Source organism: Amia ocellicauda, chromosome 1, assembly GCF_036373705.1.
Source record: "Amia ocellicauda isolate fAmiCal2 chromosome 1, fAmiCal2.hap1, whole genome shotgun sequence".
Lineage (NCBI taxonomy): Eukaryota > Metazoa > Chordata > Actinopteri > Amiiformes > Amiidae > Amia > Amia ocellicauda.
The window spans coordinates 22,986,756-22,999,533 of record NC_089850.1 but is presented as its reverse complement, the minus strand read 5'-3'; positions in this window follow the sequence as shown (position 1 = coordinate 22,999,533).

Below are 12,778 nucleotides of genomic sequence, written 5' to 3'. Positions count from 1 at the left end.
TTTAGTTATTTCAACTACAGGGGGCCTATTTATAGCTTCAAACACCTTAAACATGTTTACATATTTCAACCATCATGTTTATATTGAGGTATCCACAGAAAGATCTAGCTTAGGCACATTTATTCCTTTGAACCCATAAACAGGTTCTGAAAACGAATAACACCATACGATGTATGGATAGAATAGAGCAGAGTCTCTTCAGAAGCAGCTGGATCACTGTGGTACCATTACAAAATCAAATAAGAAGTAGGACTCAATGTGCTGTGTGCTAAATCATCCCAATCGTATAACACAATCACACTATTAGTACACTTTTTTGTGGAGTAACATACTCTATGAAATTAAAACAGAGGTTAAATAAATCACTACAGTTCTCTTTGTTTCTCACATATTTTCCTTTAACTGAAACAATTGTCTCCATATGAAACATGTCAGCTGCTGGCATTTGATGCACACAGTAATCAACATGAATTGGAAGGAATTGATGATGATTATTGTTTAGACGGGCATGGCAACTAACTTCACAACTTTTAAAGTCCAAGCCACTGCAAATCTAGGCAGACAGGCCTACACAGACAGCTCTCCCATACTAACAGGATAATATAAAATCTCATTGATGACTTTTAGTTCTACTCATAAAATGAAGCCTGAGGTCAGGTGAAATCCGGTGTTACAGAGGTTGGGTAAAAATGTACTACATATTGGATCATTAAAAAATACAACCTACACATTAACCCTGTTGTTTACCCATACAATGGGGACTGGACATGGTGTTCATCTCCCCCCAAGAATGAATTAACTTACAACAATAAATTGGAATAGTTAATTAGCAAAAATAGACAAGATCTTGCAACCATGGAGAGGTAAAAAAATAACAATGTATGGTAAAATTACACTTCTAAATTCTTTAATATTATCAGAGTTTACTTATTTTATTATGTCATTGCCTACTCCAGGTGAATCTTTCTTTAAATATGAGCAGAACATATTTTTTTAAAGTGGAACAGTAAACCTGATAGAATTCAATGGGCTGATCTGTACAACAAAGCTGAGTCTGGAGGCTGAAATTACTGAATCTTAAAGCACAAAATCTTACACTAAAAGCTTCAGTAACACAAACATTATTTCATAACCGAGATAGGTTCTCCAGCACATTAAAAAGAAAGGCCCAGCCCTTATTTAAAAATGGCCTGCTTGCCTTTATACAGACTGCAAATGACCATTTTCAGTGCATTTGAAGAGTTTTTTGTTAAGTTATCTCCTTTTTGTAAACAGAGTTGGTTGCCTTGAACTGCACTGTGTTTTTGCACCGTGGATAAGGGCGTCTGCTAAGAAATTAATAATAATAATTTCAATTTCACCTGCCCAAAAAGCCAGAACAGATATCACAACACATTATATGGTTCAACTCAAATATACTAATACATACAGTGAGGGAAAAAAGTATTTGATCCCCTGCTGATTTTGTACATTTGCCCACTGACAAAGAAATGATCAGTCTATAATTTTAATGGTAGGTGTATTTTAACAGTAAGAAACAGAATAACAACAACACAATCTAGAAAAACACATTTCAAAAAAGTTATAAATTGATTAGCAAGTTAATGAGGGAAATAAGTATTTGATCCCCTATCAATCAGCAAGATTTCTGGCTCCCAGGTGTCTTTTATACAGGTAACGAGCTGAGATTAGGAGCACTCTCTTAAAGGGAGTGCTCCTAATCTCAGCTCGTTACCTGTGTAAAAGACACCTGTCCACAGAATTAATTAATCAATCAATCAGATTCCAAACTCTCCACCATGGCCAAGACCAAAGAGCTGTCCAAGGATGTCAGGGACAAGATTGTAGACCTACACAAGGCTGGAATGGGCTAAAAGACCATCGCCAAGCAGCTTGGTGAGAAGGTGACAACAGTTGGTGTGATTATTCGCAAATGGAAGAAACACAAAATAACTGTCAGTCTCCCTCGGTCTGGGGCTCCATGCAAGATCTCACCTCGTGGAGTTTCAATGATCATGAGGAATCAGCCCAGAACTACACGGGAGGATCTTGTTAATGATCTCAAGGCAGCTGGGACCATAGTCACTAAGAAAACAATTGGTAACACACTACGCCGTGAAGGACTGAAATCCTGCAGTGCCCGCAAGGTCCCCCTGCTCAAGAATCTGAAGTTTGCCAATGAACATCTGAATAATTCAGAGGAGAACTGGGTGAAAGTGTTGTGGTCAGATGAGACCAAAATCAAGCTCTTTGGCATCAACTCAACTTGTTTGGAGGAGGAGGAATGCTGCCTATGACCCCAAGAACACCATCCCCACCGTCAAACATGGAGGTGGAAACATTATGCTTTGGGGGTGTTTTTCTGCTAAGGGGACAGGACAACTGCACCGCATCAAAGGGACGATGGACGGGGCCATGTACCATCAAATCTTGGGTGAGAACCTCCTTCCCTCAGCCAGGGCATTGAAAATGGGTCTTGGATGGGTATTCCAGCATGACAATGACCCAAAACGTTAACACATCGATGCACATCAACATAAATTTGTGACCATTGTTATGTTTTGATAAATTTGACATATCGACTAGATCCATCTTCCATTGTGAGTCTATGTCAGTCACATAGACGCGATTTCTTTTAAAGTTAACTCTGAGTGGTTTATGTAGGGTATAGGCATCTTGTGCCCTTAGCCATTCTGAAACAACCTCATCCTTAGCCTTAACCGCGGCTTCAGTTAGTCCTCTTTGAAAACCTTTCTTACCAGCCAAACCACTGACCTTGGCTGGGTTGTAGAACAGATCCTTCATCTGGGGAGCTTGCCGAGTCATTCTGTCAGATCACACGACACAATGAGCAAAGTTATTTATACATGTTTTTTTAATTCCATTTCAAGTGAACAAACACCTCTTTTTAGACAATTGAGAAAAGTATAACATACACAACAATTTCTTCAATGGTCCAAACAAAAATAAATCAGATGATTGGTTACTTGTTCTATATCGACAACAACATGTTTTTTTATCTTGTAGGCACACACATCGGTTACATACACAAATAAAACAACAATATGGGCTATTTTAAAAGTAAACAAAGGTTTGTTAAACATAATCAGTAAAAGTTCATACAGATGATGATGAAAAGGACTAACATCCTTCTGGGCGCCCTCCACAATCTCACTCCAGTTTTCGTACCCCCTAGTATCTGTTACGGCGGCCATTAACTTTTCCAGGTTTGAAAGTTGGTCATCATCTACGGTTAAATCTGTAGAGAAAAGGCTCGCATTGGCTACTTTTTTGTCAAGAACGTGGTGTAATAGAGCTCTCAGGCTATCCACCGAGTGTTGATGGCAGAGCCAGTTGCAGAAGCAGTCCAGAACATTTCCCATCTTCCAGGTCCCTCAGTTCAGGTCAGAGTCTGAATCGGTGGCGTAGAGATCAAATTCTTTGCAGGTCTCAGCTTCAACTTCTTTACGGAAGAAATACTCTTTTAGCTTCCTGGCGTTTTTTCTACTCGGCTCATCCAGGTCATTGAACAGCTGATTAAGTTTCTCTTTTATATACGGCTCATTTTTCAACTCCAGCAAAATCTCATCTATGATTTTCTGGACTTGCCCGGGGGTGGCCCGCAGGTGGGAGTAAGATAGTGCCTTGATTAGCACCAGCTTCAGCCACGGTTTGTTCATAATAGGCATCTGGGTCAAACAGACAGCTGTGCCTCAACTGGCTGGGGTGATTCACTTCACAACCCTGACAGACTGATTTCCAGGTTCGGGTGATGAGAGCTGGCAGAATATACACCAGGGCGCTTTTAACAACTCTGCTTACATCGACCCGGATGCCGGGCATAAAGCCATCATCTTCATCACGCCCCTGGGGCGGTTCACTGCTCATTGGGTCGCTTGGCGGGCTGTGGGTTGTTTCTACAGCTGCTGGAACGCCCCCTATCTGAGACGAGTCCGCGATAGATAGATAGATAGATAGCAAACGCAGAACCGTTCAGGATCTCCTGAGCCTGTGCATCCCAGAGACTAGCTTTGACGTCCATCACAAAGTGTCCTGTTTCGTCTTGCGGAATCGGGGGTTGAGGTCCCAGAGGGTGGCCGCAGTCAGAGGTTTCAGGCATGTATACAAAATCGGGTGAATAGAACCAAGGGTGATCCTGGGATTGGAGAGGGGTGTAGAGCCTGTCGACATCCATAGCTTTTGGGTAAGACATTCTCTTTAAACATTGATCGGGGGGTGATGCGCTTTTTACACTGTCTCTTCACCACGTCACGATAACCCGCCCTCTTAGATGAGAGTGGCCCCTGTGGCTCCGGACCCACTACCAAACCCCCGAGCATTCATTTTAAACTCAGACTTCATGTTATGCATTTCGTGAGAGAGAGAGAGAGAGAGGGAGAGAGCGAGAGAGAGAGTTAAAATAAATGAAAAAAAACTTTCCCCCAAAGCACTTTACTTAGAGGGCTAGAGTAATTTAATGAGTTCTAAAGATTAAGAAAATAATGTGGTATATCGTAACACTTGTAAGCCAGGATAAGGGACTGTTAAGAAATTGAACAATATCTTAAGTTTAAATCTTATGAACTTTTAAGACAGTTAGAAGGCCTTTACCAGAAGGTGTTTAAATAAAAAAAGAATGAATTCACTACAAGATAAATAGAGAGAGAGAGAGAGATAACTATTACTGAAACAATGGAGCTATTCTAACTTAATAGGGGGGTCACAACCCCCAGGACCTGAAACATTCAAACTCTGAACATTCACACTCTCTGGCAAGAACCTGCCTGAGAGGCCTGCAGAACTAATCAGTGTGGGTGGAGGGAGGGGGACTAGGGGCGAGAGAAGGACAGTAGGATAAGAGAGGTCATCGGGGTCATCGTGGGGGGTTAGGGCGCTATGGGTGTACACTTCCGTCAGCATATGACGTAGGTATAATAAACAAGTGACGTAACATGCCATAAAATATCTGGAAACACCTATGGAGCCCCCATTCTACTTGCAGTCAAGTCACAGATGTGCAATAATCATTTCTTTTGACAAAAATAGGAAACTAATATAATTCAATTATATTAATGAAAATAAGTAATATTAAGCTTCTGCTGGATTACAGTAAGAAACAGATAATATCCGATTTCTCCTTTCTCCTCTCACAGGGCAGCATTAGGTCAGTCTGGGTCAGTCAGTGGTGTGTCTCTCTCTCTCTGTCCCTCCTCCTGCTCTTTCTTGTTGTTGTCTCGTTGAAGAATGAAGAGAAATAAACTACTCTTTGTTTTCTTTTTATAAGGTTTCCTTCCAACCAATCGCATTTTTCCACCACCATGACTTGGGTGCTTTATGCTAATGTAATTTAGAAGTCTGGGGGCTCTTTGGAATTTGGCTAGGAGCCAATCAGAAGACAGGTACCCTTTTGGTCTCTGGACATATAGATAAGGTTACCAGGGGCTACCAGTGGCTACCAGGGAACTAGCTAAAAGGAAGGAAGTTTGTTTCCTCTACCAAACCAGATGGTATAGAATTTCCCATAGAAAAATATATTCTAACAAATAATATCTTACAATGCTTTAAATTTATAAAGTAAACAATAGACCAAGTTCTTCTCCCTGTAGCACCCCAGTATCATACAGACCCAGTTGATAGCAGTATTTAAAAACAAAATACCCCTTTCTTTTGTTACAAAAGAAACAAGCCGAGAGTCAGGAGTCTGAATGACATGTTGGCTGTGAGGGTAAGAGCCGAAAAACAAAGCTAAGTATTCTGGATATACTGGATAGGATACTTGGATCACTTAGTTATTAATGGACACCAACCAAGCACGATGGGTCGAATGGCCTCCTGTCGTTTGTAAACAAAATTCTGTTCATATCCATGCTTCAGTTAAATTGACAAGCCTTCTGCAGCTATGTGAGTCCGGCCCCCAAAACCTGTCTTCCACTTGCGCTGAACCCTAACAACCAATTCAAGGCGGGGGATTACTTGGATGAAAGCGAGAGAGAATTAATACATTGACATATGCAATTAAGGATTAATTGATACTTACTTCACAGGGTTGGTGAGACAGGGTACCTCTGTAGTGATTGGTGCTTTGGATTCTGGACTCGGGCAGCATTAGGAGAGAGAGAAGTGCATTGAAAGGTTGAGAAAAGAATGTGAGCAGTCTATCTTCATTGCATGGTTGAGAAGTGTACTTACCTGTGGTGAAGTGTGTTCTTTGCCTGAGGCTTGCCCAGACAGCACACTGATTCCAGCCCAGTACTGTCCTAATTCTGTCAGCGAGTTGGCCCGATGCCGGTTTCTGCAAATTGGCTCGGTGTCAAATTGTATTACAGGCCTGAATCAGCCCGGACCCGGTCACTGGCATCAGGACAGGTCTCGTTGGTCCGATTCTAGAATGTAAAACATAAGCTACTTTTACAACAGTATGTTCACCAAGGATTAAAAAAAAAAAAAAACATTTTTACCGCATAAAGTATACCTAGGAAACCCACCAAAACCATGCAGTGCAACTCAAATTTTGTTAACCACTACATAAGAACATAAAGTTTACAAATGAGAGGAGGGCATTCGACCCATCGTGCTCGTTTGGTGTCCATTCATAACTAAGTGATTCAAGGATCCTATCCAGTCTATTTTTAAATGTTCCCAAACCTTCAGCTTCTACCACATCGCTGGGGAGTTTGTTCCAGATTGTGATTACTCTCTGTGTGAAGAAGTGTCTCCTGTTTTTCTGTTTTGAATGTCTTGAAGACCAATTTCCATTTGTGTCCCCGGGTTCATGTGTCCCTGCTGATCTGGAAAAGCTCCTCTGGTTTCATGTGGTTGATGCCTTTCATGATTTTGAAGACTTGAATCAAGTCCCCACGTAGTCTCCTCTGTTCCAGGGTGAAAAGGTTCAGTTCCCTCAATCTCTCCGAGTAGGACATTCCCTTCAGACCTGGAATAAGTCTGGTTGCTCTCCTCTGAACTGCCTCTAGAGCAGCGATATCTTTCTTGAAGTGTGGAGCCCAGAACTGTACACAGTATCCAGATGAGCTCTAACTAGTGCATTGTACAGTCTGAACATCACTGCCCTTGTTCTCAATTCTACACTTTTGAAAATATACCCTAACACTCTGTTTGCCTTTTTTATTGCTTCCCCACATTGTTTGGATGGAGAAAGTGAGTCCACATAAACTCCTAGGTCTTTCTCATGCGTTACTTCATCTAGTTCTATTTCTCCCATATTGTAATTATAGTGGACATTTTTGTTACCTGCATGTATTACCTTGCACTTGTCCACATTGAATTTCATCTGCCAGGTGTCTGGCCACAACTGAATATTATCTAAGTCCCTTTGAATAGCCTGTGCTGCCAAGATTGTATCTGCTGAGCCACCTATTTTAGTATCATCTGCAAATGTGACAAGTTTGCTAACTATCCCAGAGTCCAGATCATTAATATAGATTAGAAAAAGCAAAGGCTCTACTACTGATCCCTGTGGAACTCCACTAATAACCTCACTCCAGTTAGAAGCAACTCCTCTAATCGACACCCTCTGTTTCCTATACATCAACCAGTTCATAATCCATCTACTTACATTACCCTGAATGCCTACAGCTTCCAATTTGAGGATCAGTCTTTGGTATCAAAGGCTTTTTGAAAATCTGAATATATCATATTATATGCTTTCACATGATCTACAGCTGCAGTTGCATGTTCGAAAAACTCCAATAAATTAGTAAACATGATCTGCCTTATCTAAACCCATGTTGACTATCTCCAAGAATATGGTTTTCATTAAGATGCTCCTCTATTTTCTGTCTAATCATTGTTTCCAACATTTTACAGGTGATGCAGGTGAGACTGATTGGTCTGTAATTTCCTGGCTCAGTTTTGTCCCCTTTCTTGTGGATTGGTATGACATTTGCTGTCTTCCAGTCAGTTGGCACATCCCCTGTTCTAAGTGTCATTTGGAATATTTGAGTTAGTGGCCTAAAAATATTCCCCTCATTTCTTTAAGTAAGTGGAAGTGGAAATATACCATCTCGCACAGGTGATTTGTTTGTTTTTAATTCTGCTAGTCCCTTTAGTACCTCCTCCTCATTTATCCTGATCTCTCTTAGGGTTTGACTGGACTGATTGTTAACCTGTGGCATGTTATCCGTTTTTTCTTCTGTAAAAACCTCTGTGAAATACTCATTTACAACATTTGCCACATCTTGCTCATTTTCCAAGATACTTCCATTTTCACCTGTTTTAGCAGTTTCACCTCCTCCTTTATTGACCCCTTGCTGTTGTAGTATTGAAAAAAGCTCTTTGCATTAGTTTTAGCTCCAAGAGCTATGTTTCTTTCTATTTCCCTTTTTGCTTTCTTGATCTCTTTCTTAAGATCGCTTTGCAGCTCAACATATTCTTTGTATTTTGTTTAATCTATATCCCTTCTGTATGCGCTATACAACATTGTCTTTCTCTTGATATTTTTTTTGCATACTTCTATTAAACCATTTTGCCCAATGTTTTTTGGTCCTCAATTTGCTAAGTGTTGGTACCAATTTCTCCTGAGCCTCAAGTACAATATTCTTAAAATATTCATCCATCCATTTTCAACTGAATCTGTAGCCAGTGTGCTCCATTCTACCTCTTCTAAGTTGTTTTAGATGTGCTCCTTATTTTTTTTTTAAATGCCTCAAAGCTCACCATGTTGTGATCACAGTTTGCCATTGGTTCTCTAACTAGGTGTCCCTCTGACTCTATCTTGGTCATTTGAAAAGATCAAGTCAATGCATGCACTCTCCCTGGTTGGTTCCCTGACAAATTGAGTTAGAAAGCAGTCATTTACCATCTCAACCATTTCTATTTCTGCTTCTGTAGTCCCAACTGGGCTTTCCCAGTCTATGTTTGGGAAATTGAAATCCCCCATTATAACAACCATATCCTTGCTACATGCAGTCCTGATTACACTGTACAATGCAGCATCTTTCTGAATATCTGAGTTGGGTGGTCTGTAACACACTCCTACCACTAATCCTCCTGACCACAAAGATTCTGTTTCGTTACTAGGATCTAATTTGAGTTTTTCTGCCTCAATGTCATTTCTGACATATAATGCTACCCCACCCCCTCTTCAATTTTGCCTGTCTCTCCTAAACTGTGTGTATCCTTTCAACTTGTATTCATCCCCATCGTTTCCTGAAAGCCATGTTTCCGTCAATCCTACAACATCATAGTCACCCACCAGCACTGTGACTTCTAAGTCTAACATCTTGTTCCTTATACTCCTGGCATTGAGGTACAAACACTTCAGGACTTTACTACTAGCAGTTTCCCTTTATTTTCTTTCCTTAGTGGAACATCTCCCATTGTCAGAACTCCCTACCCCCCTTGGTCCCTAGTTTAAAAGATTGTCAATTACTCTGCACATATGCTCTCCCAATGCATTAGCCCCCCTTCTGTTTATATGTAGACCATATGGATTGTACAGGTCCAATCTATCCCAGAAGAAAGACCAATGCTCCATAAACCTAAAACCCTCTTCCCTACACCAGGAGTTCAACCACGTGTTAAACTTTCTAATCTCAGCCTGTCTCCCTGGCCATGCACGTGGTACCGGAAGTATTTCAGAGAAAACTATCGTGGAAGTTCTGCTCTTTAGTTTTGTTCCTAACTCTTTAAATTTGTCTTGCAGAACCTCTGTCCTACCTTTTCCTATGTCATTGTTTCCAATGTGGACCATAACCAGTGGATTCCCGACCATCTTTGGCCAGTAGCCCGTCTACTAGTTTAAGGAGATCTGCAACCTGAGCACCAAGCAGGCAAGATACCATGCGGGTCTCCTCATCACTATAATCTTGGATGAGTTCATCCTGGAAGGCAATCATTCTGCAATCCTGACACTGTAGTGGCCACATGCTTCTAAATGTTTTTTTTTTCTTTTTTGTTTGTTTTGTTTTTTGGTTATTGGTTCCCGATCCCTAGTCAACTGCTCAACTTTGTCACTGAGAAACAGCGCAGCTCTAAGTTGCTTTTGTCTACCTGCCCCCAATTCACCTAACTGTCCCCACGTGGCTCCTCCTGCAACAGAATTCTTGCAAGTCCTTGACTAAATCACCTTTTTACAACCTATTTATTTTCAACCAACTCAGCAGCTGAACTGAATTGACTTCAATTAAGGCAAAGTTAAAACAAAATGAGGAATGCTAAGACTTGTCTGAAACTAGTCAATCAACTAAATGGCTGCCTGTCACCTGTACTCTCCTGTGTCTGTCTGTGGCAACTTGTTCCTTGTTTTGTCATGATTGGGATACATGCTCACATTTGCACTTTTGCCAGAAACCAAGCAAGACTATTAAAAATAATGGAAGACAGAACATTTAAACTTGAAGACAGTGAACCCTTGCTCCTTGATCCTTTGCAATACGGCTTCTGCACAGCTCACTCTACTGAGACGGCTCTCCTGGCAGTCAATGACTCCCTCAGCTGTGCTCGGGCGGCCTCCCTCTCCTCAGTCCTCATCCTCCTTGATCTCTCTGCAGCATTTGACACCGTCGATCACTCCATCCTCCTCTCCTGCCTCGCTCACCTTGGAATCTCTGTGACTGCTCTCACCTGGTTCTCCTCCTACCTCAGCGACCGGACCTACCAAGTGACATGGCGAGGTTCCTCATCCACCCCCCAGCCTCTCCTCACAGGCGTACCCCAAGGCTCCATCCTGGGCCCCCTCCTGTTCTCTCTCTACACTTGCTCCCTGGGCCCCCTCATCACATCCCTTAGGTTTCTCCTACCACTTCTATGCTGATGATGCCTAGATCTTCCAGTCTTTTCCCTCTTCTGACCATCACATCCCCTCTCACATCTCTTCCTGTTTGTCTGCTATCTCTGCCTGGATGCACTCCCCTTGGAATCCACCATACTCTCTCCTTCTTCTTCTGCTAAAAATTTAGAAGTCACCCTCGATCCTGCACTCTCCTACACCCAGCACATCACCATGCTGACATGCACCTGTAGATTCTTCCTGATCAACATACGCCAAATCCAACCCTTCCTCACCGACTACTGGAACACTGGCCCCTGCTGAAATCTGATTGACCCCTTGAGTGCCACCCCCAGTCACTCTAAAATGTTTGTATAATTCATAGTCAGTTCCCCATGTTCATATTCTGGACAATCGGGTACATTAGTTTATTTTACCAAAGTTGTCCTTTTTGTGAATAGGCTGTGAAGACTAAATCCCACAGAGCCCCGATACCATACTTGCCTAGTGGTGGTGGTGTGTGGTGTTTCTGGCTGTGGGGGCAGGCTAAAATATTTTAGCACCCTTTTAGTTAAGATCCTTATTATTTTTTCCTTATTTTGGCTTTTGTGTATCATTGGGGTAGGGGTTTTATAGTGCCCGGGCTGAGCCATGCCTATGCAGGGGAAACCGTCCTCGTTAAATCAGAGTGGTGTAGGCGATTGTGTTCACACACTATTGCCAACCTTAGCATGTGACATTAGTATTTTCTTCAAATAAATATTTTCTCTCTTGCCTCCCATGCTACTAATTTTATTTTAAAACCAGATTCCCTATCAGAAAGTTCTAACATCCTCTTCTCAAATTCAGGAAGAGCTTACTGGAGAACTACCCAACTTGGTGCTGTGGGCCCTGCTCTCCCTGTATTTGAGATGCTTGCACTGGCACTCTCCACCTCAGGACCCCTGTTTACTAGTGTTTTCAGGCCTGATGGATCTTCACTCTCTGCTGGGAAGGAAGAAATGTTTTCCTGTCTGTTGCCTTGAAGTGTTGGTGTTACCTGTCACGGGTGGTCTTCTGACAGCAAGCACCACAGCTATGCCACACCAGTATTTTAAAGAGGAGGGGCACTCACATTAACCTCTATTCCCAATTCCCCCAAGCAGGTTCGGACACAGATCTCAGTACACCCACCATAGACACTAGGGAATTGGTACAAATCAATTCTATTTTTTACAGAATACACACAGGGCAGGAAGTCCATTTGAAAAACAATAGAAGTTATTCAAATCAACTTTAATATAATGCGGTCGAATAAAAGTATTGTGGTGACTGTGGAATATTGGGGTTTTACCAGTTTAACAAAGTTCTTAGGAGAATGTCAAAGGACAAAAGGCTTAAGGGGGGCAGGGAAAAAGGAGGAATGAAAAGGAGTAAAATTATGGTGTTTGCAGTTTGCAGTTACTAAATACAACGGTTGTGAGTAGCATACTTTACACTGGTGATGAGGATAAAACTGTTCGGTAGCTACTAAAAAAAAAATCTGCTTACGGTAAAATCGAGGAATATAATGCAGAACAAGAGGACTGGGTTCAGTATACGAAGAGACTGTCTCAATATTTTATTGCTAATGATATCACCGAAACGGAGAAGCAACAAGCAATTTTCCTTAGTGTATGCGGGGCAAAAACTTACAGCCTTCTGAGAAGTTTAGTGGCTCCATTTAAACCAAGTGAAAAAACCTTTGACGAGCTAGTGGCAGCTCTTACAGCACATTATAACCCGAAAAATGTATCCATAGTACATGCATTTTAATTTGATAACTACTCTCACAAGCCAAGGGTATCAGTAGCTGCTTTCGTGGCTGAACTCTTGCACTTTCAGAGCATTGCGAGTTCGGAGACACATTGAATGACTGACTGAGAGACAGACTAGTATGTGGAATTAATGATGAACGCATACAACACCAATTTCTGTAAGAATCTACTTTGGATTATAAAAAAGCATTGGATATTGCGCAAGGAATGGAAATCGCTGAAAAAAATACATCAGGTCTGCAGACAACAAGCGGCA